Source organism: Rhipicephalus sanguineus, chromosome 3, assembly GCF_013339695.2.
Source record: "Rhipicephalus sanguineus isolate Rsan-2018 chromosome 3, BIME_Rsan_1.4, whole genome shotgun sequence".
In the NCBI taxonomy this organism is placed as follows: domain Eukaryota; kingdom Metazoa; phylum Arthropoda; class Arachnida; order Ixodida; family Ixodidae; genus Rhipicephalus; species Rhipicephalus sanguineus.
The window spans coordinates 8,105,483-8,131,109 of NC_051178.1; the positions used below are offsets into that span (position 1 = coordinate 8,105,483).

General features: G+C 47.3%; 1 protein-coding gene and 2 long non-coding RNA genes across 3 annotated transcripts in view; all 3 read left to right on the forward strand.

The window, feature by feature from the left end:
- Nucleotides 1–25,627, forward strand: part of LOC119386432 (proteasome adapter and scaffold protein ECM29) — an 814,720-nt gene that overhangs the window by 707,291 nt on the left and 81,802 nt on the right. The gene's annotated exons all lie outside the window — the stretch shown is intronic.
- On the forward strand, nt 1,787–3,511 carry LOC119386434 (uncharacterized). Its single transcript, XR_005182254.2, has 3 exons — nt 1,787–1,815; nt 2,761–2,857; nt 3,413–3,511. It is a non-coding gene; the product is annotated as an uncharacterized LOC119386434 (long non-coding RNA).
- Nucleotides 4,396–4,969, forward strand: LOC125757558 (uncharacterized). The gene is made up of 2 exons (XR_007415307.1): nt 4,396–4,425; nt 4,509–4,969. It is a non-coding gene; the product is annotated as an uncharacterized LOC125757558 (long non-coding RNA).

The following is a 25,627-nucleotide window of genomic DNA, read 5'->3' on the forward strand; positions in this document are numbered from 1 at the left end:
TTGTTTTAATGAACACCTTAGACTGTACACCAATAATTTAATTTTTTTCGGCGTTAACATACTTGGCAAGAGCACGCGTTTTTAGTTTTACACAGCACTTATCAATACAACAAGCAATATAAAGAAGCATGAAAGTTAATTTTTACAACATTTTAGCAAACGTGATACCACTGGACAGCGCATGCGTGAAAGTACGATAACGTATAATTGCTGGAGTTTGACGTGTCGAAACCACCATATGATTATGAGGCCCGCCGTAGTGTGGGACTACGGATTAATTTTCAATCAACTGGGGTTCTTTAACGTGCACCCGAACATAAGCACATGGGTGTTCTTTGCCTTTCGCTCCCATTGAAATGTGGCCGCCGTGGCCGCATTTTAACGTTAACGTGCATCATAATTGCACATATCTGAAAAATAAGTCAATGACTTCTGTCAATTAAGCCAAAATTCTCAATCACACGCGTTTTGGAATACGCATGCCATCACTGAAAATTAGGACGGACTTATGCACGCGTGCAGTATGTATCTCTCGTTCTCAGGATTTTGCTTTGGCGTGCGAAACTCAACACAAAATGCGCTTCTAATGACAGTTGTGCACAGTAGGTAATCACTAATACTCTCACTCACCTTTGTGAAGAGTACTCCAAATCCAACGCAAGACTAACCACCGCCACAACGACAACTACACAGTTGTCGCACAATGACCGCAATTTCACACGCCAGGCGAATACCGTGACGTAACAGTAGCAGAGCAGCATGTAGGTACAGCGTACTGAAATATTACAGAACACGTAGTGTGGGTAGCGTTCTTTTCCATAATTCGCGCGGTGTAGCGCCAGTTTCTCTACTCAAGTAATCGAGCTGCCGCGGCGCCAAGAGCCACTGACATCGCTCTCGAAAGACCACCGTCCGGTGCGAGGCCATCTTTCTTCGCACGACCCGCGTTGTAATGTACATATACACAAATGAGACGGCCGTACCGCATCAGAAGCATTGTCACTGAAGGGCTAGCAGTTGAACGAATCCATGGCCCACCGTCATACTTGTGGTCAACGCATAAATAGAATGTGAACCTATGTCAACGCCAAACCACTCAACGAAGTCGACGCGACGAAGACGACGGAGTCTGAACGGCATGTTGCTGATCTTGCGCCCTCCCACAGTAACTATTGAAAATAAAGAAATCAGAGAGAGAGAGAAATTTCATCTGTGGCCGCTGTCGGAAGATGGCGCTACTTCAAAATGTCATCGGAATGGTATGAACGGCTCTCAATGTGGTCGTTTTCGCACTAACTTATTCAACTCTGTAATTATATCGTTCATTATTATGCGGCTTTAGATTAACTGGTGCGCTTGGCTAAGCCATAGCTACTATTTAATAATGTCGGCGTATAGGTGGTATTCACGCGTAAGCAACGCTGCGCTCTCGTGCGGCATGACGGGAAGCGCTCGAACCGGCGCGGTGAGACTTCCGCTTCCTGTCGCCATGTTTTTGGGGGAGTGCTTTCGTTTCGTGCTGCTGTGCAGCTGCGTTGACCGGGCATTGTAATCAGGCGTCATCAACAATCATTCCAAATATGGTTAACTGTGCTGTGTTGGGATGCAACAACGAGTCAAGGCGGAAAGCTGACTGCAGTGAAAACACGACGAAAGTCAGTTTTTTTTCTGTTCCGACTGTTGTTCGTCGGCAGTGCAACCAGACCCTCGAGGTCTCAACGAAACGTCGGGCGAAATGGTTTCGTCGCCTCAACCGTGGTTACATTAATACCAACGCTACTCACTACAAGGTCTGCAGCGAGCACTTCGTTTCTGGTGAGTGCCTTTTTGTCGTTCTGCTACATATAGCGCAACATAAATATCATGGACTGGGCTTGCATAGGTTGGTCGACGCTAGTAATGCTGTAGCGTTTGTAGTTAGCATAACGTTTGTTGGCTTGTTTGAGGTAGCGAGCTTAAAGATAGCTGTGTAAGCGTCATTGCTTTAAAAAGGCACGCGTGCACTCCGAAAACAAGAGCTGCGGAATCAATTTGCTATGTGCTCATTGCTTTTCCCCGTAGTGCTGGCGCCTGTGTCACCGTGTATCGTGAAGATGTCACGAACTCGTCGCAGTAATGTAATTGTCATGTCATGCAGTTCGTGGACGTATCCTACCGTTTACTGTAGCGCTTAGAGTGGCAGATTGGGGCCACTTGTCATTAAATTTCGATAGCAGGTGGAGGGAGAGCAATGAACATTAGTAAAGGGTGCTGCCCTGTCACGTTCCCCCATTCACCTTTTCTTTTAAATCAAACTGACTTCATACCGCGTACTCGCGCTTCTAAGCGCGAGTTCGCGGTATTGATTGTCGGTCACAGCGGCAGCGTTTTCACGTTTTTGTAATGCAAAAGTGCCCGTGTGTTTGGTTAATGAACCCAAGCTACTGTAGAATCCCCCACTGCGGCGTGCTCGAAGTGATGTTGGCCAACACCAGAAATTAACTAATGCCCAGACATTATTCCTGTTGGTTTTTGTGAAATGGCTATCATTGTTCTGGAAACGAGCGACACTTGTGCTGTCGATTCCGTTGCTTCAAATTATCTTGCGCACGACCCCTTAGAACAGTGCCTAATTCATTTGCGTAAAAGCTGCTTTTCGTGTAGTTGTGGCTCGACTCCAAGTAATGACTGAACTTCTTGCTACCGCAGCGAGTAGCTCGTTAGAAATCTGCCAGTTTTCTGCGAATTTGTGTTTGCAAACAGTCTTGTTTACACTTGCAGGAAGGCCATCCTACCTGATGGACGTTACAAACCCAGACTGGGCACCCAGCTTACACTTGGGGTATGACAGAAACTCAGCTGCTAAATCTGAAGCAAGGTATTTTTGAATGTGCTACTTCTGACCTCCCTCAAAACGACACACTTGTCATGGCTGCCGCTCAGCCAAAAAACCCTGGTGCCGCCCGTGCTGGTAATGCAGAACAAATTTAAGATTTCGAAACTGCCAAGCAAGTGAATGGTGTGTATGCAAGGAAAATATTAATGAGACAATGAGACCTCAGTGGGTGCTAGTGAATACAGTCTTGTTGATGGCAGCCACATTTTATGTTGCACTCCAAACAGCAGAAGTCTAAGAGACTGGCACGTATTCTTGCATTATTCCGTTGAAGGTTATCTGTTTGTTGTTCAGGTTGCTTGTGACACAACTCAAGAGTTATGCAGCACATGTTATGCAATCATCGAGTGATGAGCACCAATTTTACACAAGTTGTTTTGAGATTAGTTGTGTCAGGAGAGAGCAGACAGGTTGTAGCTTACATGGGCAGCAATGTCGAAAATAGCAAACAAGTGCAGAGATCCAACCATCACTGTAAGTAGTGCCAAGGATTACAGCATAGACATTTTCACATAAAAGCTTTACATTTTATTTCAGGCACCAGCGACGTTGCAAGAGGGCTGCGACCTCAAAGGAGATCCAAGAGGGCAATAGCAGAGTTCTCCAGCCTTCAAATGTGTTGAACGTGCAGCACAGCGCTGTGTGCAGAACTGTCACGGGTACAATGGCTTATTCATACATGGGGACTATTTCCTTTAATGACATTCAGCATCTTTATAGCACCTTGATTCTATACAGGCACACCACTTGCACGCCCTGTTACAGCACATAACAAGGAAGCTGATGAGCCACATTGCGCACTAAACAGCGGTTCAGGCCAGTGCCCTAGATAAGCTGTTCATACAGGCTGGATTTTACATCACAGTGTGCTTGTAATGGAATTATATTGTTCCCGATGGTCTTTGAGCTAGCAGGCAGTGGCAAGTTGTGTACTTTTAATTTTTGCATGGTTGGTCTTTCTGACAAAAATTACAAAACCTCACTATTTGCTCATCCTCTACCCTATTGCTTGCAGTAAACAGCGTCATATATCCAACAGTCCTACAGCGTAAACTATTTGGTGCTTCCCTCTCTCTGGAGTAGTGGGCCCATTATGTGAGCACAAAATTGGTGGTTGTGAAATAGCAATGACACTTCAATGCAGGTCAATCCATGCTGCAACAAGTACCAGCTTCAACCGTAGCTCAAGATGCTGATGATACTGTTGCTGACGTTTATTGAGTGATTTGTGTTTACACAGTTCAAACGGCCCGATACTTTAATTTAGGAACATAACTTCAATGATTGACAACACCTCATTGCAGACCCACCATCTGTGCAATCGCCCGAGGAAGGCAGGGCCTCAGCTGAAATGGGTTCTCCAGTTGGAGTTGTAGTGGATGCCTCATATTGTGAGTACTGCATTCGTTCAGTTGGAGCAAACCGGAAGTGTTTAACACAAGGGATTCTAAGAGTCGCATTCCTGCATTTTTTATCAGATGTAAAGTTTTCTGAAGCTGGTGTTCAAGCCACCACTTAGACAGCTGAAGCTTCAGTAAATACCACTTCATGTAAGTAATGTGACAAATATCTCAAGCACTCTGCACCTGACTGGCAAATGCGTAGTAATGTATTGCCTATACATTTCTTTCAGTGCTAAAGGATGCTGAAACTCAAACTGACATCACAGGCAGTGTTCTGAAGAGTTTTGAAGCTGATAACCAGGTCCTACGCACCGAGTTACAGGAGGTGAAGGGCTCTCTGGACACACTTCGGCTGTCGAAAGCTTCTTTGGAGCATGACAACACCCGTGTGCAATTTTACACGGGCCTACCAAGCTTCACAGTTCTGATTTCACTGTTCACACTTGTCGAAAGTAGTGTGCCACGCAGCCCAAACAATGCTCTTGCGAAATTCCAAGAATTTGTACTCACACTAATGAGGCTGCGATTGGGAGTGGCCTTGCAGGACCTGGCGTCCATTGAAGAAGCATTGACGGGGGTCTTCAATGACCGTAATTTCTGCCTCTGAAACTTGTACGAACTCTGAACGAAGTTTCAGACACCGATGCAGTAAGGACAAAAGCAGGAAATAAAGTTCATTTTTCTACCTGAATTTGTCTTTCAAAAGCGCTTTTTTAAGTCCTTAGAATCCCTTCTTGCGTTAATTGACCATATGTTTTCTCATGCACATAACGCACGTGCTGTGCCCATTATGTTGAAGCAGGAATCTTCCTAAAAATCCACTGTTTGCGCCAACAGAAACGAAACTGCTGGGAATAAAGTTCATCTTGCCCCCTACATTTGCCTTAAGCAACCATGTTTTTGTAATGTAAATTACATGCCAAGCCACGCATGTCAAAGCAAGAACCTCCCAAAAGACCAGACATGTGCAGCACTGAAGGTAGGGATAACACTGCAACACAACACAAGCTGCTTCTAAATGGAAGAGCAGTGTCCCAATGTGCGAGCAGGCTTCACCGAGACCGGCCATACAGGTGCAATGCGCAGCTTTAACCATGCCATCCTGCTTGACTAGAAGCCATGGCTCTAGTGGCTGAGGTGAAATCGCCTGAGAGTGGTTAACCTGCAAAAGGATGAAGTCGTTTAACTGCTGGCTTTACGCACGCAGAAAACACAGGCCACCTAAACGCACACAAAGCAAGGCAAATTGCAGCATCAACAATGAGTGAAACTAATGTAGGTATCACCGCAACAGTACAGAAGCAAAACGCAAGCAAGCATCTTTCATGCATGTAGTCCATTCTAGGCACACTTGCGCGGACACATGCAACATCCGCTAGCTCGCTGGCAGCGACAATTTGTAGAACGCAATGCACTTAGGCAGGTGACGAGTATTCGCAAACCAAAAAGAAAAAGATGCCGCAGCAAGATAATCGCTGGAAAGTGCAGTTACACTGTCACTTTCTAAAGCAGCAGCGCGATGGGAAATGACGTGTACAAGCAATTATTTCAGTATCGTTTTTCTTCTCCCTAAGCTCCGAAGAGAACTGTGTTACTTGACACTGTGCTGTGCAAAAAGGCACTCCTGGAATTTTCGCGTAGCGTCGTAGTGTAACGGTACAGAAGCGAAAATATGTAGGACCTCGCGCAGACACTTGTGAATGTTTCACGAGGTCTCGCTGCGCAGCGAAGCAAACTTCCAACATTAATCACACCACTGTCACACACATCGGCAAGCACTACCCGTTAGCGTTACAATGCGATCCATAAATACAGTCAGCCTAGTCAAAGGTTGTCTTACCTTGGTGCGCGCGATGTTTTGATCGCCGCGTCTTCGCAGCTGGGGCTCTTTGCACGAATCCGCTGGTCAGGTAATTATGCGACTCGAGATTTTTTGGCCTTCAGTTGTTCGTGGGTGATGAAACTCGTCGTGTGCACAATGTAATCCTTGATGTCCGAAAGTTATACTTTACGCACGAGCGCGAGATCGAACGACGTTTCTTTCGAAGTAAGCAAAAGTGGATCGACGCCACCGCAAAGCTCCACTTTCTTAACGTAGCGGTTCTTCGCATTCGCCTCTAAATTCTGCGCGTACGAACTCAACTTTACTGAGGGGCCCGCATTCATGGTTGCAGAGCAATGGTGCTTTACTGCAACTCTTTTAAAGTAATGAAAAGGCAGAGATCACCAGCCGCGGAGCTGCAGAAACACCGTTCTCGTTGGCACCGTCCCCCCAAAAATATGGCGCTACCAGGGTTGCCAGGTACTCGGAGAGCTACCCGCCAAATTTCGGCCCATTAATAGCCCAAAAGTAGCCAAACGTAATTAATAAAAAATAGCCCAAAATAGCCAAAGAGGAAATATGAAAAAAAGCTTCTATTTATTATTTTTTGTGCAGAGATAGTTTCACATGAATAAAACAAAAAAAAAATGAAGCAGTATTAAAAGAGAAATCAATACCTTTTGTGGGGAGTTATCCATATGATATGCATGTCTCCAAGTGTGCTGCTCCATGCAAGATCGCGTATGTGGTGCGGATAGTGACAACAGAAAGGAAATGCCACTTTATTTGCTGGCATTTCTATTTTCTTGTTGCTTTATTAATTTGTTTTCTTTTAAGTGACGCCAGCCACAATGTGATGATTGTAGCCAAAAGAATGGAGAACCCAATGAAGTTACTTCGTGTGTGCTTTCACAAATTCATCCGCCGTCAGAGGGAGCGACTCAGCACTCAGCAGCAACGCGGAACCCGGCAAAAGAAGCTTCGCCTTCAAAGGAAGGGAATGAATTCATTATTACTGACTACCGTAACTGTATGGTGGAGGCTGCTGATACCTAAATAATGCAAAATGCCAAGGAAAAGATAGTAGAAAGAGTGAAGGAAAGATAACTGTGTACGTAAACACTTGATTGACAACGAACTTGAGGCACAACAACCACTAAAGAGGAGAAAAGGCATCGGAAAACAAGCATTTCAAGCGAAGGCAGGTAATAGCCCAAATGTAGCCAAATAGCCAACGACAAAAAATCCCGCCAAGTCCACAAAAAAGTAGCCCAATTTGGCTATTTATAGCCCAACCTGGCAACCCTGGGCGCTACCATAGTGGCCAACGCAGGTCGTGCCCTTTCCGCTGCTGCAGCCGCCAGCCTGCTCTGCCGTGACGTCACGTGAATACCAAGTATATTGTGACGCAGCCATGGAATCGTAAATAGTTGAATAAAAATGACGCGCCTTTGTGCCACCATGGTCCACTGTAATTCAGTGACTATATAAGGGCCAGCGCTTCATAGAGGGGTATGTGTAAGCGTCTGTACGTATGCGTCTGTAGCGAATGGTTTTATACATGCGAATGAATTGTGTATGTATTGAATTCATTGTGTGTACTATGTATCTGCCTAGTGAACGTGTGCGTATTAATAAAAGCTGTATCAACTTTCCGGTGTCCTTGAGTAATCCATGAATGGGCCTACCTTCCCGACATGCCGTGTGCAGTATCAACGTACGCCGCCTCTGACAGAAACAACTTTTTTTTAGTATTTAATCCCTCTAGATGGCGCCGGCTACCACCTACTTCATGGTCGCGGCGCTCTCACAGCTCCACCTACTTATATGAAGTTGAACATCTATCTAGCGAAACTATGCTCTGCCGCGCCGGGATTGTTTTGATGCTACAGAATGTACATTTTGGAGGCACAAAGCCATGGATAACGTCGCTACACCGTGTGACGCTTCGACAAATAAAGACAGCAAGCCTAACTAACGTACAGTCTCCGGGTGAGAGCCCCTTTGCAGTAGCCGTCTCTTTTAAAGTGAACGCCGTCTCGCTGGCCGAGCGAAGCGTACGAGTTCCGTCGTTCCGTTTCGCGAGGTTTTCATCACTACAGGTTTGTCTGCTTGATTTTATTGTCATATCGTTCGATAATAAGCTCAGCGGGACCGTTTTTCGTGATTGCCAGTGCCGCATACTCTTTATCAGTCGAGAATCGATGCACTCGCTAGGCCTAAATCTATTGCTCGCTTCGCTGGCTTGGCGTCAGCCATCTTGATTTTGACGGTTTCTCCATTGAAAAGGGAGGAACGGTTTCTCCATTTGAAACGAACATTGGGGACATCGCCGTTTCTCCCTTAAAGGAGAGAGGGTCACTCCATTTTTTTTAAGAGTGATGTCTAAATGCACGCTCTGCATTATACACTTAATCTGCTATCACTTGTATGCAGCTCAATATTTGAACAGCTGGAATTCCTTTTGTCAACTAAACCATCGCTCGAACAGGAAAATTTCATGCTGAGCAAATTATTTCCCAACTGAAGCTGGAAAAATTTCCAGCTGGAAATATAACTTCCCAACTGGAACTGGAAACGTCAAGCTGGAAATGGCTTTCCAGTCGGGAATTGTTTCCATATCCATGCTGGAAATACCATTTCCAGCCTGGAATGGGTTTCATTCCCAGCTGGAAATACAATTTCCAGCTGGGAATGGAAAATTTCCAGCCCGAAAAGCCATTTCCAGCTGAAAACCAGGCTGGAAACCCGATTTCCAGCTGGGAATTCACTTCCCATTTTCACGTGGGACCTGGGTGGATGTCTCCACATTCAATCAGAACATGCTCCGCCGTTTCCTGATCTTCCCCGCAGCACGTGCATTGTTCTTCTTCTTTACTGAATCTCGCTTTATAACTACCCGTTCTAAGGCAACCCGATCTCGCTTCAAACACTAAAGCGCTTCCCATTGAATTGTCGTAAAATGCCTCCCTCCTTATTTCATTTTTGCCCTCTCGGTAGTTACTCAAAGCCGGTTTTTTCTCCATAGCTGCCATCCAGTAAATCCTCTCCGCCTCTCTGACTTTTCGCTTAACGCTCTTTGTTGACATATTGCTTACACTACCAGCCGTATATTTAATAGTGAGCCTCCTAGTTTTTTTCTCCACTGTGTGTCCACGCTCTTCCTATACAAGTAACGGAACACCTTCTCTGCCCACCTACTCTCCTTCATATTCCTTAGCCTTCGAACCTTGTTTTGCTCTGAGCCTCCCTCGCCTCAAAACCTGCCCATCCCATATCGCCCTTTACAGCCTCATTTGTCGTCTTCCCGTGAGCACCCAACGCGAGGCGTCCCCTTTGACTTATATTGTCACGTGGTCGTGACGTCGACGAAGACAGCAGTCAGCGTTTGCAGGATGAAACTGTTTATTTGGCCGAACTTGTGGCCGGAAAATGAGAACTCGAACTACAGCAATACACGCTGTACAAAGATAGCGGCGAACAGGGCGTCGTCCGTCGATCCAACTGACAAGCGGTGAAGCGCGTCGGCATTTAAACATGTGCCGTCGAATATTCCAGCGTTATCGCTGGCTGTCCTGCAAATTCTAGAATAAGCTCGAGTGTGCGCGTCTTGCGCGCAATCTTAACAAAACGATCTACAATGATCGCGAAGGTTCTCGAACAATGAGGCGCGGTTCGCGCTGAGCGTTGCCGACAGTCTTTGTGGCCGAAAACCGAATACAGCAAAAGTGATAAAGAAACGCACGTGGCAATGCCCCCCTCTGAAAAAGCATCGTCCCGATGCTTTAAACAGAACAGGCCAATGCATGCAACAATAAATAACAAGAATAAAGCAACAAAGTAATATAAACAATAAGCAGAAGAAAGAAAGCACAAGAATAAAGCAAAATGACAGTCCTCAGATTCGCTAACGTGCGTAATATGGTTTGAGGCGCACGACATGGACGACTTCAGGTCGTGCACGGCGCCGCTGAGAGTTCGTAATGCCGTCAGGGGCAACCTCGTAGTCGAGTGCGCCGAGGCGTCGAAGTACCCTGTACGGTCCGAAGTATCGTCGAAGAAGCTTCTCACTGAGTCCCCGTCGGCGTATTTAAACATGTGCCGTCGAATATTCCAGCGTTATCGCTGGCTGTCCTGCAAATTCTAGAATAAGCTCGAGTGTGCGCGTCTTGCGCGCAATCTTAACAAAACGATCTACAATGATCGCGAAGGTTCTCGAACAATGAGGCGCGGTTCGCGCTGAGCGTTGCCGACAGTCTTTGTGGCCGAAAACCGAATACAGCAAAAGTGATAAAGAAACGCACGTGGCAATATCCATTCCCGATTGCACCTCTGCCCTCAAGCACACCACTGAGTTCCCAAGAGTAAGCCCCGGAACCATTACACCTTTCCACAGACCTCGAAGCACCTCGTACCTATTGTATCCCCACAATGCTCTGTGCTTCATTATTGCAGCATTCCTCTTTCCTTTTGCTGCTGAGGCTTTTTCCTGTACCTCCATGTACCTGTCACCCTCATTTATCCATACTCCGAGGTACTTGTATTCGATCACCCTCGGTATTTCTTGGCCCTGTATTGACACCGCCTGATCACAAGGGTCATTGAATACCATCAATCCACATTTTGTTACACTAAATCCTAGTCCTAGAGCTTCCCCTTCCCTTCCGCATATATCCGCCAGCTGCTGTATATCCTCTCGACTGTCAGCAAATAAGACAATATCGTCAGCATAAAATAATCCTGGAAGCTTCTGCTCAATCATCACGCCGCCCTGTTTGTGTGGCAGATTAAAACCAAAGTTGCTACCTTCTAGCGCTTTTTCCATATTCACCATGTACAGCATGAATAACAGTGGGGACAAAGGACATCCCTGCCTCAGCCCCTTGCTAATCTCAACGTTCTCTTTGCTACTCATTCCTTCCCTTCTATGCAAACTGTATTTTCTCGGTATATCTCCCTCAAAAGCTGTATACAGTCGTCGCCTATACCCATTCCTTTCAATATATCCCACAAAATTTCCTGATTAACGTTGTCGTACGCCCCAGTGATGTCTAGAAAAGCCATGTACAAGGGCCTATTTTCTATTTTAAATATTTCTATACACTGAGTGAGAACAAACAGGTTATCGTCTAACCGCCTGTCGACTCGAAATCAATTCTGGAGTTGTCCCAAAATATCGTTGTGTTCTGCCCACTTTTCTATTTTCATTTTTACTGCTTGCATCGCCAACCTGTATAGTACCGATGTAATGGTTAGTGGTCTATACGAGCGAATGTTATCCTTTTCTCCCTTGCCTTTATAGATTAAGTTCATTCTACCTTTTTGCCAACTATCCGGTATTTGCCTGTCCTTTAAGCATTTTTCTACAGCTTTCAGCAGTGCTTCTTTAGTGCTATTTCCTAGTTCGTTAATGAGGCTAACGGGAATCCCATCTAAACCCGCGGCAGTGCGCTTTGGAATTTTTCCTTCAGCCTTTTCCCAATTGAAATTCTCCAGCACTAGCTCTTCCTCGGTTGCTCTCTCCGCCACACTTTTACTCTCCGGGGAAATCCCCTGGACGCTCTTTTTAAACGAATTGGCTGTTACCTTTCGAATGTAACCTAGCGCTTCGTACCCTTCCAATTGATTTCCTCCTTCATCGAGAATATGTTGTTGCGTTGTGACAGACTTCCTGCCTAGCGCCTTTATGTGGCTCCAAAATATCCTAGGTGCGGCCTCCTTTTTTTCGTGAATCTCTGTCACCCAGCGTTCACTTTCGCCTTTAATTTTTGCCTCGACCAATTTCTGAACAATGGATTTTTTCTATAGATATATTTCCCATATTTCGTTGACTTCGCCCTGCGGTCGCTTGTCCTTTTTTGCCCTTCTATGATTCCGTGATGCTTCACGCCGCTTCTCGATCGCTTCCCGGATTTCCTTGTTCCACCAACTTTTTGGCTTCCTCTTTCCTTTCCAGCAAATATTTTTCTTCTCTTTCCCTATCTCTTTCGTCATTAGATCTAATAGCTCACTGTACTCCCAGTCCTTGCCCGGTATTTTGTCTACTTCTTCCTCGACTCATGTGGCTATATTTATTATTTGTTTGTCATTTAAATACGAGGTGCCAGACTTTGATTCTATGCTCTCATTTCCAGTTTTATATCCCATTTGTAATGTTATTCGTTTATGATCACTACCCAAGCTTTTAATCCCTTCCTCGTCTATTCTCATTTCTCTCAGTTTGTGATAAATTCCTTCAGACATGAGACAATAATCAGTACTTGACTGTTTGTTTCCGACTTCCCACGTGATCTGACAGAAGAGGCAGCGCCACCGGACGGCCGCGGCGGAAAACTTGGGATTGTCGTTTGTTGCTCCCGTGCCCGCAGTCACGGTAGAAACGCATGGCTCCTCGCCGAAGGGACGTAAAAACGTCGCAGTAGTCCGGTACTTTTCCGTACTTCTGCGTACATGGCTGGCACAACAGCTGTAGGAACACCGTTCGGAAGCAACTAGCTTTAAAATTCTGCGGGTTACCTCAGAAGTCGGACGAAAATGAAAGACAACTCTACCGCAGCTGTGCGGGGCTGCGTAAGCAACGCCTCGAATTCCGTCCATAAGTGTCCCCACTCTCGTGCGTTTTTTTTTTCGCCTTTTATTATTTATTTTAAATGTATACACAAGCTTACAAGGTCACAAAGAAATAGGAAGATAGCAGGCTAACAACGGCCACCTAGAGGGGCAATGTGCCTGTCTGCGTCTTCTGCTCTCACGCGTGATTTCTCGCCAGCCAGAGCGGTGAGCAGGGGTAGCCGGTGCGGAATCAGACACAAATTTGCCGCGTCCTCTTCGTTGGGAACGAAAACAGTTCGGTATGGCTCAGCACACGTAGAGCACTGAAAAATCAAAAGCTCACCTCCACTCGTACGTCGTAGTCCACGGTTTTCGATTGCACTCTGCATTTCCCAATAATGTCGGAAGATTCCATCGCGCACATCAATTCTTCTTTCAGAACACACACTGAACACTCGCGTGCAACTTCGCACCAAGCGACCAAGAACTCCTTTTGAAACACACGTTATTGCAATTTCACTCCTACGGAAACCGCAGAACAACACACGATCGTCGCTTCTTGTCCTCACGTTCACGCGCGGGCTGGCGGCGATGCGCTTTCCTAGCAGACGACAACCAGTGACGAACTGATGGGCGCTTGCACTGCCTTGCAGTCTTACTGTCTGTAAATTGTGTGTGCGCGTTGTGAGCGTGTTGGTGTGTGTGTGTGTGGGGGGGTAATCTACTGTTCCCCGCGTGGTGTCCAAGGGACGGAAAAAACTTGTTTCCGGCACAAGCAGCTGGGTTTGTCGGCTTTTTCTTTTCTATTCTTTTTTTTTTTGTTGTTGGTAGGGCTCGCAGTTAGGTTTTCAATGAAGAGAATGACTGAGAGGGGTCGAATGGCTTGAGGCGAAAAGGGGACGAAGTTTTTTTGAATGCTTACGTTAACAAGAGTCGCTGCCTGCTGGTTTTTCGGGACCTTAGTTTTTCGGCTACAGCTTTAAACGGCTGTAGTTTGAGAGGTTTTTCAGACAGGAAGAAAAACATAAATACACATAAGTTAGCGCAGCGTTATTTGCACACGCAGACAGAAAAAAAAAAGAACTACGGTGGCCGTTCTTGGAGAACAGCGGCCGCGCAGACGGGCCCGTAGGCGACAATCACGGCCACCTGGATCGCGCCCCGATCCAGGTGGCCGTGCGACAATCCTAACAGTGCGCCGGTCGCCCGATAGAGGGCGAGAGCAGTAGCGCCACCACACCAGCTCACGAGGTCTATACTTGCCACCGAAGTCGCGCCAGATATGAGCCTAGCACGCGAAGTGGCTGTCCTCCAGGGCCGGTGACCAGACTGTCGACTCGGTCGAGCTTGGCAGGCAGCGTGGGGAAGTCGCTGGGTACAGCAGATACTTCGGCGCCGGAGTCGACTTTGAACTGCGCTGTGTAGTTGTCAACGGTCACGTCGACGAACTTTGCCGCGGCGGGCGTGCCGACGGCATGCAGGTGAACGGAGCCGAGCTTGTTCTGCTGGTGCATGCTTCCACGAGCGGCCTACTTCGGCGAAGTGGCCTTTCTTTTTGCAGAAGTTAGAGGCGGAGCGTCGAGCCGGGCAGTCCGAACGTCGGTGAGGCGCGCGGCCGCAGAATTCACACGTGGACGGCTCGCGAGAGCGCTCGGCTGGCGGCTGCGACGTAGTAGGCTTAGCACCGGAGCGGCGAGGAGAGGCGAACTTGTTGGCTTTCGCGGAGGTTGAGTTCGCGTGCGTGCCCGGTACGGTTGGGTCAACTCCTCTTTGTCGGCGTCTTCGGACTGACGGGCCTGTGTCCATGCCTCCTTGAGCGTTAGCTTCGCGTTTCGGCACAGCTGATCCGAGAGGCGAGTCACGGAGGCCGACGAACCGGTCGCGTACGAGCTTTTCCTCGACAGCACCTGACTGGTAGTTGCAGCGCTTCACCATCCTGCACAGTTCCGCGTTGTACGTGTCGACGCTTTCGCCGGGTAGCTGAACACGGCTGTGGAACCGCGATAACTCGTAGAGCTCGTTGGCCGGGTGCACGAAGTGCTCAGTGAAGCGGGCGGCAACAACTTGGTACGAGGCGAGCGACTGGGCGTCGAGCGAGAACGTCTCGAGGAGCGGACGTGCCTCTGGGCCCATGCAATACAGTAGCGAGCGTACCTGCACGTCTTCCGACGTCAGTCCCGAAACCGCCGCGAAGTCTTCGTAGCGGCTCAGCCATGTCAACCATGTTGCCGGGTTCGCGAAGTCGAACGGTGCCGGTGGCTGAAGGTTGACGCCGTACAGTGTCGGCGGCTCGCCGGTCTCGAGGTCCATCGTGCTGCCGTTCCGTCGTGGTGAGGCCTAGGGCTAGGGGCGTTATTCCTTCGCTCCGGACTTCCTGTCACACGATGTCACCCCACCTCTGACACCATGTCGCGTGGTTAGTGCCGCAGGGGCACGGGCACGCAGAGACTGACGCGTATACGCTGCTGGCTCCGACGAAAGTGCAACCCACACTTTATTGAGGCACGAACATATATCATGCACTCATGGAAGTAACGGGGCGCCACGCTCCAGCGGCGGCCTAATCAAAGGGCTGAATTGCGGCGACCTCTACAGCAAGAAAGGCGCACGAGGACACCCAGCGCCTTGTGCCTTTCTTCTGTCCAATTTATTGTGTCCTAATTGTGTACGATAACCAGTAATCAGGAAATGTCATACAAACAAGCCCCATTAGCAACTTTAGCAGTTGAAAAAAATCCGGCAGATCCCACGCACTGTGGGAATCGATGTAATGCGAAGCAGCCAGCAAAGAGCTGCATACATCGCCTTATTTGTCTTTGAGCCAAATGAAATCATTCAGGCCATATGGCATCTAGTTCACCATATATCGCATGTTTGTCATGCACGCATGCATCCACAATCTGGTATATGCCATGCTAATGAGACGTATATTCTGGTATGTACAATGCATGACCTGTCGTTTATGTTCATCACGCACTCGTGTCATGCCATACCAGTTTTGGTATATATCCATTCAACAAAACGACCGGAAGCGCACCATGACAGTGTCATGTAAATGACACCGTACATGACATGCATGATTCGCATGTTTGGACCTGTCATTTATGTTCGTCATACAGTCACATCGCGCAATACCAATTTTGGTGTATATCAAACGAGCGAGATGGCCGCGAGTGCACCATGAGTATGGCATGTAAATCATGCCATACATGACATGCATATCATAGTTTTCATATTTCTACCTGCGACTTAGATTCGTCATACAATCGCGTCGCGCAATACCAATTTTGGTGTATATCTATCTAGCGAAACGGCCGCGATCGGACAATGAGTGTGGCATGTATATCATGCCGTAAATGATATACATATCATGATTTTCAAGATCCCACCTGGCATTTATGTTGTCATACAGTCGCGTCGCGCAATACAAATTTTGGTGTCTTAAAGGTGAACATTTGACAGCGTTCTGTCTGGTTGGGAAGAAAATATCATTGAAAAAGTTACACCAACCAACGAATTATAAAAGTAAAAAACTTCTTTTACTTAAAAAACCCGACGTTTCGGGTCCAACTCGGACCCTTTCTCAGGGGTGACTGTGGGGCGCCAGAGAGCAACAGAGTTTAAAAAAATCGCCAGGCCTGCGATGAAACCGCAGCACAGTCACAGCGAAAGCTGGAAGAGCGGCGTTTCTAGAGCCCGTTGTAAGCTCTCTTGGGGCTACAATACAAGTAGACTAGAAAGGTACCCACTACGCTATAAATCACAATTTTTGTGAAGTTGGGAAGCACCTACTAAGCCATTATTCGTCATTCTGCGGAGAAGCGAGGCACCAGCTACCGTCTGTAAGGCATTATGTGCACTTTGTTGACGCGACGACTGATGACGATGAAGAATTATGGCTCAGCCCTTTGTAATGGGTTGGAAGCTTTAAACGGCCCACCAGTTATGTAATTTGCATTGGGTGACGCCCGCTCGCTATTTCTCTCTCCCGTCATGCTGTATAACATACGTTGACATGGGAGAGAGACGGGGGGGGGCGGGGAAGAACTTACTGAGACCCCGAGGAAATGGATCATGCGCTCATGGGCTTCCTTGGCAACCAATCCAAGTGCACTTGCGAGGAACCCACTACGCTATAAAGCATTGTAATTTTACTGAGACCCCGAGGAAATGTATGGGTGATTCCACGTAAGATCGAACAATCGATGGCTGGTCGACCTCTCAAATTTATTTCAAAATTTTATATATTACTGCCTGATGAGTGGAAAGAAAAGATCCTCAATTTGTTTTGCCGAGAAAAATTTTTCGAAGCACAGGAAATCAATATTGACGAAGAGGTGGAGTGGAGCGCTCATCCGCTCTGCTGTTTTGGCCAACTTTCGTTATGAATTGCACAAAATATATTAAAGTTAGGTGGCTGAAATTTCTTTAACTAAATATATGCATGTTTTTGCTTCCGCTCAGGTATTTTTAGTTTTGATGTGTAGTGTAGATGTTTTTATAAAAAACCTCAAAATTGGCCCAGGAAACGTTATTTTCTTTATTTTGAAGGTCTTTATCTCGAAAAATCCTTGTAGCAGAGGGACGAAAATTGCGCATTACGTTCTTCGCATGCTTATCTACCACACTGCCGTATCTTATATTTATATAACTTTTCAGTAAAGAGATATGATTGGGCAAAGTTAAAGAAAACGCCGGACAATCAAAACTTCTGACGACAATTAAAAAAAAACATTTTTTATATTTCTTAAACTTTGTCCACTTATTCTCCTCCACATCAGCTTTCATAATCATTGAAAACATGTTGCATAATGTCGTTGCACTAATAGTTACGACCCCTCCAATGAGACCCTTAGGCAAGGATTGGCAATTCCGACTTCTTGCCCAGCAAGTGTATAAAATGCAGGCAGGATTGAATTGCTTTTTATTAAAAGGCCAGCAGGTACCGAAAAAGGTGTCGCCGGCACTGAAGACGTTAATTTTGAAATTATTTCGTCACTGCAGCGGCCACGAGCGCGGGGCTCCCGAGCAGGCGCGCGTTGTAAGAGACGGCGCAGTGAGAGCTCGTTTTCGCGTCCTCAGACCGATTGAGTTTGAAACAGCAAGCCTTTCCGGTGACTTGAACGCACGTGCACTGGAGCTTCGCTATTCTATCCGCCCTCTGTTCGCAGCGCAGCTAGGCGCTGATAACAAGGCGGAGATGGAAGCAAGATGAGAACTCTATAAGGGAGCTATGAGCGCTCGCTTCACGCACGCTGCTGCCAGAGAAACTGCGCTGCGCCAGTTGCGATCAGTGGAAAGCATTAACGTGGCGCTATAGTGGCAAAGCAAAATACGGAATGTCAAAGGAAAGAAAAGCAAAACTATCGGTAACCGGATGCGCTTGCCTTAGATGTCGGCAGCAGACGGCCTGAACTAGCCGCGCGTTCAGAGCGCTGTTCACACTTCATTCGGCGCGGATGGTTCTTGTGCTTTGCTCTTACTCTACTACTCCTGTGCGTCTCATGGCGAGAAAGTATAGCTCGGAATGAGTGTATTGTGGAGACTACCTTTCGAAGCACAAGAAGCTTAAAGGAGTACTGACACGAATTTTTAAAAATTTCGGATTGTTGCTATAAACAAAAATACTGGTGTCGAGAAACCTAAAACGACTAAAGGTGCCTGGGAATGCATCGTATATATTTTAATTAGCGCCACCTTAGAAAGACACTTTCGGGTTAGATATCGAGGGGGTGTCTTCTCAGTGTCGTTTCATAGCAGTGTGACGTCACGGATATACAGAAACTCGCGACGTACTAGCAGCAAATTCGTCATCTAGCAGCAAATTGTCGTCCTGTGACCCTGACAGTGATTTCTGCGATTTAGGCTGCATGCAGGACGCAGAACTCGCATACTCGGGGGAACTGTCTTGACTCGTCCTTGCAGTGGAACTCGCTTGCAGATGCTCAGCGACGAAAACTTCAAAGTCAAATTAAAATATTTTATACGTGTTCTCCGACTCCAGTGTGTGGACAGCGTTGACACTGCATACCAACGAAGCAAAAATGTCCCTTTTGCTATGTCTCAAAATCGCGTCAGTACTCCTTTAATTATTGCAAAGAAGCCAAAATTTCGCAGAGTTACCGACCTAGGCATATAGGCTTTGAAGAAACGTTTAACGCCCGAAAGATCAGTGACTGCCAGTGAGACGGACTACTTGTGCTACGCGTGCTTTTGCTACCACTGCAATGAAAGATCTTCACGGAACGCACACTTTAACGATGACATTCTTATGCCTCCTGAAAAAGAAATCGACGTCATTAACCAGATCACTGCGACTACCGGTGTACGTGCGTTCAAGTCACCCCAGAGGTGTTGCTGTTTCGAACTCAATCGGTCTGAGGACGCGAAAACGAGCTCTCACTGCGCCGTCTCTTACAACGCGCGCCTGCTCGGGAGCCCCGCGCTCGTGGCCGCTGCAGTGACGAAATAATTTCAAAATTAACGTCTTCAGTGCCGGCGACACCTTTTTCGGTACCTGCTGGCCTTTTAATAAAAAGCAATTCAATCCTGCCTGCATTTTATACACTTGCTGGGCAAGAAGTCGGAATTGCCAATCCTTGCCTAAGGGTCTCATTGGAGGGGTCGTAACTATTAGTGCAACGACATTATGCAACATGTTTTCAATGATTATGAAAGCTGATGTGGAGGAGAATAAGTGGACAAAGTTTAAGAAATATAAAAAATGTTTTTTTTTAATTGTCGTCAGAAGTTTTGATTGTCCGGCGTTTTCTTTAACTTTGCCCAATCATATCTCTTTACTGAAAAGTTATATAAATATAAGATTCGGCAGTGTGGTAGATAAGCATGCGAAGAACGTAATGCGCAATTTTTGTCGCTCTGCTACAAGGATTTTTCGAGATAAAGACCTTCAAAATAAAGAAAATAACGTTTCCTGGGCCAATATTGAGGTTTTTTATAAAAACATCTACACTGCACATCAAAACTAAAAATACCTGAGCAGAAGCAAAAACATGCATATATTTAGTTAAAGAAATTTCAGCCACCTAACTTTAATATATTTTGTGCAATTCATAACGAAAGTTGGCCAAAACAGCAGAGTGGATGAGCGCTCCACTCCACCTCTTCGTCATTATTGATTTCGTGTGCTTCGAAAAATTTTTCTCGGCAAAACAAATTGCGGATCTCTTCTTTCCACTCATCAGGCAGTAATATATAAAATTTTGAAATAAATTTGAGAGGTCGACCAGCCACCGATCGTTCGATCTTACGTGGAATCACCCGTATCTGCGCTTACAGGCTTCCTTGGCAACCAATACAAGTGCACTTGCGAGGAACCCACTACGCTCTAAATCACTGTAATTTTTGAGGAGTAGGGCACCAGGCACTGTGCCATTTTTCTTTATTTTACGGAGATCCGTGGTACCTGCTAAACGCATGTAAGGCATTATGCGCACTTTGTTGATGCTGTGCCTGATGACGACGAAGAATTATGGCAGAGATCTTTGTAATGGGTTGGAAGCATTTCACAACCTACTCGTTGCGTAATTCGCATTGTGTGACGGCTCGTTACAGAATTCGCGTTATGCGACGCTTGGTGCTTATTTTACTCTTCTACCACGCTATATTGCATATGCTAATGTGGTTCCTTCCCGACATGAAGCCTGTATAGCACCTTTTTGCAAAGCAGTTTCAAGCACCGGCATGGCTCAGAGGTTGAATACTGGGCTCCCACGCAGAGGGCCCAGGTTCGAACCTCGTTCCATCCTGGAATTTTTTTCTTATTTCGTTTTTTTTTTCTTATTTCGATAGATACTGGTTACGGACACCGGCGGCGGCGGCGGCGGCGGCGGACAACACGGCGCCAAAAACGGCCGGTGAAATGATCTCATAACAGCTTTCGCTGTAAAAGGCAGGAAAGAGCCTTCCTCTCTTTAGGTCGGGGGCTCACGCTTGGTTTGATTGACGTGCCGTAGTCCATTGAAATACACACTCGGCAGCGCACCTGCAGACCGGTTCACGTTGCCGGGTGTCGCCTGAATGTGCCAGGATTCTACAGAAAGTCATTTGAGGTAATTTGCCTCGAAGTGCCTCGAAAGGCGAAGTGCCTCGAATTTGCCTCGAAAGGCGATGCGGTGGTCGTTCACCTCGCTATGCTTAGCTAGTGCACTCCTTTGTCTGTCGAACTTGCGGACGTCGTTTCTGTGTTGTCGCAGCCTCTCTGGGAAGTTCTTCGTTTGGGCGCTTCTTCCCGCGTCCAAAAGACAGACCGCCCAAGGAAAAAGCGCAAGGATTGATTTATTCTATTCCTTGTGCGGATTGTGGCGCTTCATGCGTGGGGGAAACGAAGAACTTCCCAGAGAGGCTGCGACAACACAGAAACGACGTCCGCAAGTTCGACAAACAAAGGAGTGCACTAGCTGAGCATAGCGAGGTGAACGACCACCGCATCGCCTTTGACAACTCCCGCGTCGTCGACTTCGAGGCAAATTACCTCAAACGACTTTTTGTGGAATCCTGGCACATTCAGGCGACACCCGGCAACGTGAACCGGTCTGCAGGTGCGCTGCCGAGTGTGTATTTCAATGGACTATGGCACGTCAATCAAACCAAGCGTGACCCCCCGACCTAAAGAGAGGAAGGCTCTTTCCTTCCTTTTTAAACTCTGTTGCTCCCTCGCGCCCCACAGTCACCCCCGAGGAAGGGTCCGAGTTGGACCCGAAACGTCGGGTTTTTTAAAGTAAAAGAAGTTTTTTTACTTTTATAATTCGGGGGTTGGTTGGTGTAACTTTTTCAATGAAATTTTGGTGTATATCAATCTAGCGAAACGGCCGCGATCGGACAATGAGTGTGGCATGTAAATCATGCCGTAAATGATATGCATATCATGATTTTCAAGATCCCACCTGACATTTATGTTTGTCATACAGTCGCGTCGCACAATACCAATTTTGGTGTATACCAAGCTAGCGAAACGGCCCCGAATGCACTATGAGCAAATCATGTCGTACATGACTTGCATGTCGTTATTTGCATGTTACCACTTCTCTTTTACGTTCGTCATGCAGTCACGTCGCGCAATACCAATTTTGGTGTACATCAAGCTAGCGAAACGGCTGCTAATGCACCATGAGCGGGGCATGTAAATCATGACATACATGACATGAATGTCACGGTTTTCATGTTACCACCTGTTATTCATGTTCTTCATACAGTCACATCGCGCAATACCAATTTTGGTGTATATCAATCTAGCGAAACGGCCGCGAGTACGCCATGAGCGTGGCATGTAAATCATCTCGTAGATGACATGCATGTCATAATTTTCATGTTACTACGTGGCAGTTATGTTTGTCATACAGAAATGTCTCGTCATACCACTTTTCGCATATATCTGTTCATTTAAACGGCATTTAAACGGATGTAAATCATGCTGCACATGACATGCGTGTCATGATTTGCACGTTAGGACCTGTCATTATGTTCGTCATGAACTCTTGCCACACCATACGAATTTTGGTATATATTAAATTAACGGAACGACCGCAAGTGCCCCAAGGCCGTGGAATGGAAATCATGCTATTCATGACATGCATGTCATGATTTTCATGTTATGACCTATCATTTATGAACGTAATACGGTCATGTTATCTCATGCCAACTTTGGTATACATCTGATTAACGAAACGGCCAGGAGAGCACAAAGTCGTAGGCGGCTAGATAGATAGATAGATGCGCTCAAAGTCGCAGAAGTTCGCTAAGAAATGCTTCGCATTTAAAACTCTGCAACTGAGAATTTTGTGCATAATGCGAGCAGAATATCGTATTTTATACTTCCTTCGAGCCTCGCCAAACTACAAATCTGAAAGTGTATCGTAAATGTTGATTATAAACTTTGTGGCATTGATTATAAACAGTATGGACAGCTCCCTCAGTGCAGCACACGTACAGCACAATTCTCAGCTCACGGATAAACTGCATTGTAGCCGCGCTTACCGATTTGCCATGTCATTCGGCTGCACAGGTTCGGCGACTGAAGTATCCTCTGATAAGTGACTGATCGATTGCCGCATCTGAAGGCGATATATGCTGAATCATCGATTCCTTTTTGGCCGTAATTGGGCATTCCGGTGTTGTTGCTGCGTCTCTTGAATTGGAACACGGAATCTTTGTCGGGAAATAGGGGAGGATCGTGTTCGACTGGCGCTTCAGCGAGATTGGTGTGGTAGCTCACTGTCAATGCAGACTCGCGCAGCAGACACAGAAGCAAGTTCTAGCAAGCGAACTGAACGTATATATGGGTGCACATCGTAGCTTCCGTCCGATGTACAACATACAAAACAGAAGTGGTAAAAAGAGAGCGAGAGTTGTCTGCCGAAAAATAAAGAAAGAAAACGTGGCACCCCAATATACCTTTCGCACTTTCCAGAGCCCCTTTTTCTTGTCACACGGCCTTTAAAACATTTCCTCATTCTGTCGCGTCTTCTACTCCTCCCACCTTCGCAACGTATGGATTTCGCATAGCATTCGTGCTTGCTTGTGGTCCCTCCGTGCGTGCAGTACTGCGGCATGGCTGGCGACGTACACACTAGTTGCTCCAAGGCTTGCTCAGAAATGCAGGAACCACAGTGTGTGCAGGAACCACTAGTATCGTCATGTGCTCGCGCTGTACGGCCTGCGGTCGCTTTGACGAACGAGCCGCGTACGAGGTTGCCTTTCTTCTCGGCGCTCCAATGCACCTCGTCCGTCCGCCGTCAACAAAGTTAAGAAAAAATGCACGACCATCCCGCTGGCGACACCATTTGCCTGCACAGAACGCAAGCCCCGAAGAAAACAGAAAACACTTGTTTCGAAGCGCCGCCGACGCCCTCTTCGGAACTTTGAGTGAGCATTGTCCCTACGTTTCGGAATCCATACGGTTCCTTGAGAGTTCGAGGAAGGGAAGCAAACAGAGGGCTTCTTTTCCTGTTCGGCGGGTATGAAAGGGTGAGTCAGGCGACGGCGATGCTCGTCAGCAAACAGAAGTGGTAGGGCTTGACCGCTGGGAATGAATTGAAGAGTAAAAGGGGGTGGGAGCTCCTTTGGCGTGTGGATGTGTCGAGGTGATCTGTTAGATGAGATACAGAGAAAGGAGGATACTTGGAGTGCCGGACGCGTATTATGATTTCCTGGCGCGGCAGCGCACGCGAGAGAGAAAAAAGAGAGAGCGAGGAGGACGCCAGCGGCCCCTCGACGAGCGCTTGCGCGCTATTGGTTCTTCTCGTGGGGTCACGTGGCTGGGCTGGCGAGCACGTTTCCGCATGCACGGAGGAGTGTTTACGGCTGTTCCATCGTTCGGAAGCACCCCTCGCCACGCCGAGACGTCGCAGATACGCGCGCCGAGGGCGCCTGCAAGCGGGTTTCGATAGTTTCGATGAGCAACGTGGTTCCGAGTGTCAACGTAAAGTGCCTCCGCGTCGACCTGTGCACGGACGGCGACGCACACGAGTGGATCGCCAGCTACAGTAGGAAAACCAACACGACATGGATCGCCGACAGGGAAACCCGAAATCCAAAGAGGCAAGTTCACGTGTTCGTTTCTTTTACAAGTGGCGAATAGGCCCAGTCTAATAATAACATTTGATGATATCGAGCCAATGGCAGAAATGCTAAATGCGAAAGCGCTGAATGCTCGCTCATCGTATCGAAAGGCGCGACGCTGTGTTTTGGACTGAATGCTGCAATGATATTGTGCACTAAAGCCGCAGCTGCAGCATGGAAATGCCGCTGCTGAAGTCGGCAAAACTGTCAATGACTGGTACGATTAGTGTACTTGAAAGGTTGTTTTGAACTGAAACCAAGAGGCCTCTGTTTTCACTGTGAATTTTGGTGATATTGTGTGATTATTTTCCATTTTTTGAAAGCCATGCCTGAAATAGCCGCGTCCATTGAACCATGCTTAACTGCAGAAGATTTTATCACCAACTTTTTGCGGCCCTGTCGCCCGTTTGGCTCGTTCAAAAGTTTGAGTGGCAGATCGGATCGCGCCGCAAGCAACGCACTGCTGAAGCATTAACCCCCTAGCATACGGCCATGCAGGCCCGTAGCCAGGAATTTTTTTCGGGGTGCGCCCACTTGCTGAAAACTGACTATTTGAGCAAAGCGCCTATTTCCATTATTTATTTTCGGTAAAACACCATATATCATAAATATATCATAAATAAATATAGGGGAGAGGGCGGGCCTCCCGCCCCCCCCCTCCCCTGGCTACGGGCCTGCGGCCATGTAATGTTTGCATTTTCGATAGTCCATTTTCGCGTGTTTACGCCCCCATTTAACATTTCTACATGTCACTGTACGTCCTTGACCACGCGGTCACCCTTAGCGTCGCGCCTTTCGATACGATGAGCGAGCATTTAGCGCTTTCGCATTTAGCATTTTCGCAATTGGCGTCGATATCATCAAATGTTATTATTAGACTGGCCTATTCACCACTTGTAGAAGAAACGAACACGTGAACTTACCTCTTTGGATTTCGGGTTTCCCTGTCGACGATCCAAGTCGTGTTCGTTTTCCTACTGTAGCTGGCGATCCACTCGCGTGCGTCGCCGTCCGTGCACAGGTAGACGCGGAGGCACTTCACGTTTGATCGACAGTTAGAACTTGCATCTAACTCACGCGTGAACGTCCGCGTGCTCATCGAAACCTGCTCGATGTTACATGGGCTATGAGATCTGATAGGCGTACTCGTGTCCAACATGTCACTTGGAAGCACGTTTATTGAAACCCGCTCAACGCGAGATGGGCAAGCGGAACTCGGAACAGGCGCGCGTACTTGAGCGTCCTCCATGTGCGTGGCGCGAATCTGCGGCGTGGCTAGGAGGAGGGTGCTTCCGTACGATGGAACAGCCGTAAACACTACTCCGTGCGTGTGTGCGTTCGTAAACGCTCTCGCGTACCCAGCCACGTGACCAGGGGCGTAGCCAAGGGGGGAGG